The sequence below is a fragment of the Asparagus officinalis genome, chromosome 1 (assembly GCF_001876935.1).
Source record: "Asparagus officinalis chromosome 1, Aspof.V1, whole genome shotgun sequence".
Taxonomy (NCBI): domain Eukaryota; kingdom Viridiplantae; phylum Streptophyta; class Magnoliopsida; order Asparagales; family Asparagaceae; genus Asparagus; species Asparagus officinalis.
In genome coordinates this window covers 15423131-15431942 of record NC_033794.1, presented here as the reverse complement: position 1 = coordinate 15431942, position 8812 = coordinate 15423131, and positions in this window count along the sequence as shown.

Genomic DNA, 8812 nt, shown 5'->3' with positions numbered 1-8812 from the left:
AGAAAATAGAAAAAAATAACAATATTTGATCACGTGCAATGTACGCACATCCAACCTAGTATTATAGAAAAAGGAGTATTACAAAGGAAGGATGTAAATATAATCAAACTATCTAATTATGAGTTTGAAAATTTAAAATAATCCTTATTCGGCAAGCCAACCTTATCTTTTTCTTATAGAATATTATAAATAAAGAGGGACTTTATTGAGGTAGAGACGGTGGTTAAGCTATCTAATTCTGCATTTCAATTTTGGAAATAAAAAGCCATGCACACTTTTGATTTGAACTTCTTTTAAATTTCAAACTATTTAAGAAAAGACCTCTAGCTCAGATTATCTAATTTTGAATTTGAAATTCAAACAATCTACTTTCATCTTACTTATTATGTTTAGAGCACTATGGAGGTATTTAAAGGGTTACGTCATGTTCATTTCAAAAATAAGTAATTGTTATAAAAAATAGAAAAGAAGAAATAACAGTCCAAAGAAAAAAAATTTAGTGCATTTCAATTTAGAAGCACACACATATGAGCAAATAAATATCCGTAAGACCAAACAAATGATATATAAAAAGAAAAAAAAAAGGAAAAAAAAAGAAACCCTAACCTTCCAAGTGAATAAGGTGGGTTCGATTCACGCTACCCGCTCCATATTTCTTATTTTACAAATAAGGCCCACCCGTATGAGCGTATGAGCATGGGCAAATCATTTATAAAATGAAAAACCAAATGAATAGCTTTCTTCTTAACGGAGACACTGGATTCTACAACGAATAAAAAATTTAATACTAGTTCACATAAATAAACAGCAAAGAATGATTGTTTGCATGTATAACATGAGTTTCTCAAAAGGAAAATATAAGACCAAGAAATGAATTTTCGTACTTATAAATAATTTAATCTTATTTAAATCTTGAAAAATCATTAAAAAATCTTGTTTTTAACCCTAGATAAACATTAATGTCCTTACTCCAAAGACGTTTTCCCCCTCACTCTTCACTAAAACATTCATATTTAGCAGCTGGGGGGTTATTGGTTGGGACAAATTGAAGCTAAGTGAGATAATTGTTCCAATGGAATAATTTTATTCATTGGATATTTTGAATGGTGTAAAATGTGACAATTTAAGATAAGAGATAATTTAAAGCTTTGATTTGACTATTCATGTGGGATAATTAATGATGTGATATCATATTAAAGTAAAATATTTATCTATCAATTAAGTCTAAATTAATTTACCTAATTGGTTTAGCATATTATTTAGTATGTTATTATAATATAATACATTATTTTACTACACTAAACTATAATATATTATATTATAATTACTAATTAATTATAACTATATTTAATGTTATTAATAAATATAATATAATATATTGTAATAATATGATATATTATATAATAATTGATATAATATACAAACAATATATTTAATATAATATTTCTTTAATATAATATTTGAACAAATATTATAATTTTTTTCTAATTCAATATAATATTATTAAAACTATTATATTATTATTAACAAATTTATATTAAATATTTTGGAGTTTATGATAATTACTATAATTTAAATAGGAATAATTGATGACGTGGGACTCCTTATTTAAAATATAATATTTATAATAACCGCTAATATACAATTAATATGTTTAATATTATTAACTTTAAAAATATTATAAATAATACTATATATCTATTAATTAATATATTAACATACTTTAGATTATATTAATTTATTTACAAATTTTTTTATAGTAAAAAATATAATTTAATATTATAACTATCAAAATATGACATATATTTAACGACTATAATTAATATAATAAAGTATAATAGGAAAATTAGTAAATTATTATATAATTAAATTATTTATTATAATACAATTTAATATCATTATTATATTAAATATAATAAACACTATATTTATAACACAATATATTTTCATATCATAAAAATTTCTACTGATAGTATTTTTATTCTAATAAAAAAATATACTAAATAATATAAAGTTAATATTTGAATAATATGTACTAATATTATAATATATGAAATATTATTAACCAATATGTAATAATGATATATAATAATATTATATTAGATAATATTATATAATATTTTATTATCTTACGTTATAATATAATTTTATAATATAATTAAAATATATTATATATCATAATACAATTAATATATATTAGATATTTAGTAAATTACTGCTTCAAAATTATCTCATTTCCCTTATGATTGACCCAAAGTTAAGAATGAGGTAATTTTTGGAGGCCGGGACTAAAAGTTTGTATAGAAGTGAGATAATTTTGAGAAAAGTGGAGTTAATTGTTCCAATCTCATTGTCCCAATGAATAACACTTTAAAGTAAAATCTTAACCTATTATCTCAATGAATAATAACATAAAGTAAAGTCCTAAAAATTATCCCACTTACCCCAAAATTATACCAACTAGTAACCCCTAACTGTAGAGATTTCTACTGTATGTTTGAAGCCAAAAGTAAGGGCCCACAGTTGAATAAAAGGCCGACAATATTATAAATGGGCCCAGCGCATGTTTATAAACCGGGCAAGAAATCCTCGTATTCTCAATTATAACTGCAAGACGGTTGACCCATTAAGGTGGCGTTTGGTTGTTTGCAACTAGAGTTGCAATGCAAGTGTCACTTGCATGCAACTGGGACGTTGCAATTCTTCTTAGATGCAACTACAGTTACAATTGTTTGGTTTAAAATTTAAATTTTACAACTTATAGTTGCAGTTGTTTAATTATGCTTATAACTTAACATATGCAACTCATAAAATATTTTAAAAAAAATAATATTTTTTAAAAAGTAATATTTTTAAAAAATATATATATATTTTAAAAAAATAAAATATTTTAAAAAAATAATATATTTTAAAAAAATAATATATTTTTAACAAATAATATATTTTTAACAAATAATATATTTTTAAAAGTTAATATAATATTTTTAAAAATAATATAACATATAATTTAAAATATATATTATTTTTAGAAAATTATATTATTTTAAAAATACATTATTCAAAAAACATATTACTTTAAAAATATATTGTTCAAAAAATATATTATTTTAAATATATATTATTTTTAGAAAATTATATTATTTTAAATATATTATTCAAAAAAAATATATTATTTTAAATATATATTATTAAAAAAATAGATTATTACAAAAATATATTATTTTAAATATATATTATTTTAGAAATATTATATATTATATTATTTTAGAAATTATATTATTTTAAATATATTATTAAAAATAATTATATTATTTTAAATAATATATTATTAAAAATTTATTTTTATTCCAAACAATAATATATTTAATATGTATTATTAAAAATATAATTATTTTAAAAAAACATATTATTTTAGAAAATTATATTTATTCTAAAAAATATATTATTCAAAAAATATATTATTTTAGAAAAATAATAGTATTCCTGGAAAATTTTATTTTTCAAAAAAATTTTATTTTTCATAAAATATATTATTTTAGAAAAAATATATTATTCAAAAAACATATTATTTTTAAAAATATATTATTTTTAAAAAATATATTATTTTTAAAAAAATATTATTTTAAAAAATAATATATTATTTTAAAGATAATATATTACTTTTAAAACTAACATATTATTTTGAAGAAATTATTATAATAATAATTATTTTAAAAGATTGATGTTGTTTTTTTTAAAAATGTTTTTGAAGAAATTATTATAATAAGAATTATTTAAAAGATTATTTTAAACCTTAAATGAATTTATTTTTGAAATATTAAGTAATGATTTTGATTTTAATAAATTTAGGTCAGTTGCAACTAAGTTGCAACTATGACTTGCGGTCATTTTTTACGTAAGTCATATGTTGCAACTAAGGGTTGTTTTGCAACTGTGGTTGCAGCTGCAACTGTGAGTTGCAGCAAAACAAACACATGCAACTAGTCAAATTGGACCTAGTTGCATGCAACTGGAGTTGCAACCACTCCAGTTGCAGCCTACCAAACAGCCCCTAAAATGCATTGGGCGATATTATGAGCCCAGCAGGTCAGTATTTACTCAAGAGCACACGAATGAGGAAATAAAAGTATGAGCACGAATCCTATCAGAGTATTTCCCCGGGTAAATTGCACTAAACCCTTTTTCATCATTTTGCCATAAACCACCAATAACTTCTAAAATTGCACCAATAACCCCAATATCTATTGAATTGCTGAAACCCCCAATAGATTTTCAAATTTTGTTGATAATCCCCATGATGGCGTCAATCCAAATTTTGGGCTGACGACACATTTGTTAAATATTTTGTTAAGAAAATACAATTTTGCCTTCATGAATAGTAATAAAATTTTATAATTAAAACATGTTTTAATTAGCAATTAAAAATATGTGTAACTGCTATATAATTATGGGGAACATTACAAAATTTATGACGAACGTTACGGAATTAATTACGGATTTTGTAACGTCTTTTCCAACCCTATATATATATCCGTATGTTGAGCTCAAAATGATAAGAAAAAATATACAACAAGTTTCTCTTGTTTTTCTTCTCTCCCCTACATATTATTTTCATCTACATCTTTGTTTTATTTTATGGGCAACTTTCTTCATCTGAGCTGAAGCTCTGCACTCTCGCCCGAGTGCAGAGGCCGGTCGTTTCCGGGGGCTTTTACCGCTAGGGGGGAGGGAACCATCTGCGCCAGGGCGATAGGCGGGTTCTCAATCTTCTAGGGCAGTGATTACACGACTGCTCCCGTCAGGCCTGAATTTCATACCTCTTGTTTATTTTAATTTCGGATTTACTTCATGCTATAATCTTAATTATTTGATAATTTTCTAACAATCTAGAAGATTGAGAATTTAGTATAGCTGTTTAATTATTAAATTCGAAAAATATATATTTCTTTCTGTTTAAAAAAAATTATTATTAACTATTTTTTTTGTTGAATAACTTCATTTGTAACGCTACATGAATAATGTGTTACAGTCTTGTTATCATATCAATATCATGCGTCAGTTAAAGCTTATAATATGCCCACAAACATTATTATGTTGGTTGCATGCGTGATAACCATCAAGCTCATAGCAATGTGATCACATGCTCACAAAGTGATATCTAATCCATTTGTTTCTCTATGTAACAATTTTTTTTAACAGTTTCCGTTACTGTTAATTTAAAACCATACTTTTCATTTTATAGTAAAAATTTTACTGTTCATTAAAAAACTGTTTACATAGAGAATCATTTTCCTTGTTCTTAAAAATGCAATTAATGTTCATTCTAGGAAAATACGGTTTCTGTAACCATTTTCTTACTTTATTTTAATTGCTATGATTAATTATAATTAATTAATGTCACTATAGCAATTAAGTTTTCATGATAGTTACTATAGCAAATTACAATGTCATTCATATAAAGAGTAAAAGTGTAAGTCCTGTTCGACTTTTTGCATAATTTATGTGAATGTGTAAATTGTTTATTTTACATAGCAGCAATCATTATGATCTCTTAATAGCTAAATCTGTAATTAATTGTTTTAATTACTATTATTTATTGCATTAATTTAATTGTTATTAATTAAATTATAATTAATAATTACTAATTAAGTTTGACCGTTAATTACAACTTGTTTGTTGTTGTCATTAAACCTTATTTTGATTATATGCACGCATTTGTAATTTATTATTGAAAGTCTCATGTACATTGTTTTGACAATAATAAAGAGAACACTCTAGATGCATAGATGCTTTGAAATATCTGGATTTGTTCATGGTTTAATACTTTCATTTCTTTAAGCTATCAATAATATGGTGCCTTCTATTAATAATTCCATACTTTAGTGTATTTATGCATCTAATAAGCTTAGTACAGAAGGTGGTAAAAGTGAATGCAAATTTGTTCAGCAACTTCTGTGGTAGTTGTCCGTAGCAGATGGGTTTTTACTCTCAAGACATGAAAATCATGAGGTTCGAACATCAATAGGTAAACCCCTCCTCGACCTTATCGAACATATGTTTGCAGTATAATTGCTAGGCAATTTAAATGATTGCAGGAAATAATTTAAAGTTTCTATATTCTGTTAAGAAACAAAAACTCATTGAGTGAACCGATTCAAGTTTTCTTAGATTAGTTGGTGTCTAAGGCAAGGTTTAAGGGTTGCGTAACGCACTCTGCAAGGAACAAGGTACTTAATTGATCTTTGATCAACCTCTATTACTATCCTTACCTGACTAACTACCCGGGTAAAACTTTAATCTTTTCACTTTAGGAGTTTTTTATTTGGAATAAGAGGACCAGAATTATAAGGAAAGTTCATATGCATTTATTTAATTACGCTTATTGCATCATATATTGCCTAATGATAAATGATCAATATATGAGCGAACCAAATCAAAGAGGTGCATCTTTTAAAATTCTATTTTATATGATGGATTATATTTCAAATCTTCAAATGTAAAGTCCATCTCTTTTATTGCATTATGATGGATATTGCAATAAATGTTCATATGTCTTTTGGATAACTTGCATTTGTTACATGATTAATTACAAGGTTTTATGTAAGAATGCACTTAAAAATTTAAAGCACGTATGTACAAATATTATTATTATTATTATTTGTATAAGAGGTGATACTAGAAAATGGCAACATAAATTTGGAAGGTCTCTTTTGTAGACAACAAATTTAAATTTGGAAGGTCTCATTTGTAGGCAACCAATTTAAATTTGGAAGGTCTCCTTTGTAGGCAACCAATTTGTAACATCTTATAATAGAATAATTTAAAATTTTTATGCATTTGAATTATGAAGTATGAAATATATTTTAAGATACGAAATCCTATTATGCTCTGCATGTATCTATTATTAATTCCATTCATGTATGTGCATATGCATAACTGCAGAATTTTAGTTCCACATTAGTTTGAAATGTTCAGATATTAAGGTCAAATCTTAATCTGCACAAACACTATGTGTTTACATCTTCAAACATAGACTATGATCTTTTATGATCATAGACCATGACCTAATGTCAGTTTCAAACAATATGATGGACTAATTGCAAAATAAGAACTTGATAAATAAATACAACGCCTGCTAGGCAAAGTTGTGATTCTAGACTTTGTAAAGTCTGTGAAAAGAATCTTGTTGATCCTTTGACTAAGGGATTATCTAGGAGTGTGGTTCTGGATTCATCGAGGGAGATGGGGTTAAGCCCATAAATGAGGTCACTGACAGCTGCAACCCAACCCTTATTTGGAGACGTAGTCCCAATGTCGGTTCAATGTGGTAGAAACAAGTTAGACAAGTGACTCTCGTGTAGAGCATCGACCTAGATATATTTATATATCATTATGTAGCATTTGCTACTACCCCTTCTCTATGATGACGATGCTCTTATGATACAGCTGGCTAGGCTGAGTTTTACTCTTAATAAGTTCAACGCGTGTATTGTAGGGGGTATTAAATAAACAACTGTAGTACCCTTTGAGGACTTACCTACGTGAGAGGAACCGTGATGGCCGCGGTTAGGGGGGGCTGGGCTAACCCCTAGAAACTCTCATGAGTCGGTTTATTATGAGCATGGCCTTTAACGCTCAACCCGCTTTGCTCAATAGATGAAGCGTATTATGTGTGTTTTCATCAATACCTGATTAAAGGGGCCTAATTCAAGGCCTAGTCCATTATGTCTCTCAGGTGGCGATGAACTCACTAAGGAAAGGTTCAAAGCCGGAAGCTACCTCTCCCGAATTCACGATACGAAAGGTTGCCCAACCTATATTTGTTTTATGATTTCTTGACTTATTTATTGATTTCTGAGTCTTCAGTCAATATTGCCTTTTGGGGGGGACTGTTAGATATTTTGTTAAGAAAAGATAATTTTGCCTTCATGAATAGTAATAAAATTTTATAATTAAAACATGTTTTAATTAGCAATTAAAAATATGTGTAACGGCTATATAATTATGGGGAACGTTACAAAATTTATGACGAACGTTACAGAATTAATTACGGATTTTGTAACTTCTTTTCCAACCCTATATATATATCCGTATGTTGAGCTCAAAATGATAAGAAAAAATATACAACAAGTTTCTCTTGTTTTTATTCTCTCCCCTACATATTATTTTCATCTACATCTTTATTTTATTTTATGGGCAACTTTCTTCATCTGAGCTGAAGCTCTGCACTCTCGCCCGAGTGCAGAGGTCGGTCATTTCCGAGGGCTTTTACCGCTAGGGGGGATGTAACCATCTGCGCCAGGGCGATAGGCGGGTTCTCAATCTTCTAGGGCAGTGATTACACGACTGCTCCCGTCAGGCCTGAATTTCATACCTCTTGTTTATTTTAATTTCGGATTTACTTCATGCTATAATCTTAATTATTTGATAATTTTCTAACAACATTTAGATACTAAATGTGGACTAACGCCATCATAGAGGTTATATATGCAAAAAACGGAAGCTTATTGGGGGATTTTTGCAATTTCAATAGTTATAAGGGGTTGAGGGCTTTACCGCAAAAATGCTGAAGCCACGGGTGGTTTAGTGAGATTTACCCTATTTCTAACGTTGAAAATATTCTACAACATTAAATCTGGAGGATCAAATATTTCAACCGTCAATGAAAATAATAATAATAAAATAAAATATTGATGGATAGTTGAAATTTTAGCAAAACTATAGTAAGACCACCCGCAGCAGGTGGTTTTTGGGAGAGTTTTTTGGTACAGCAGGTAGTTTTTGGGATAGGGAAATGAAAAACGGAGGCAAA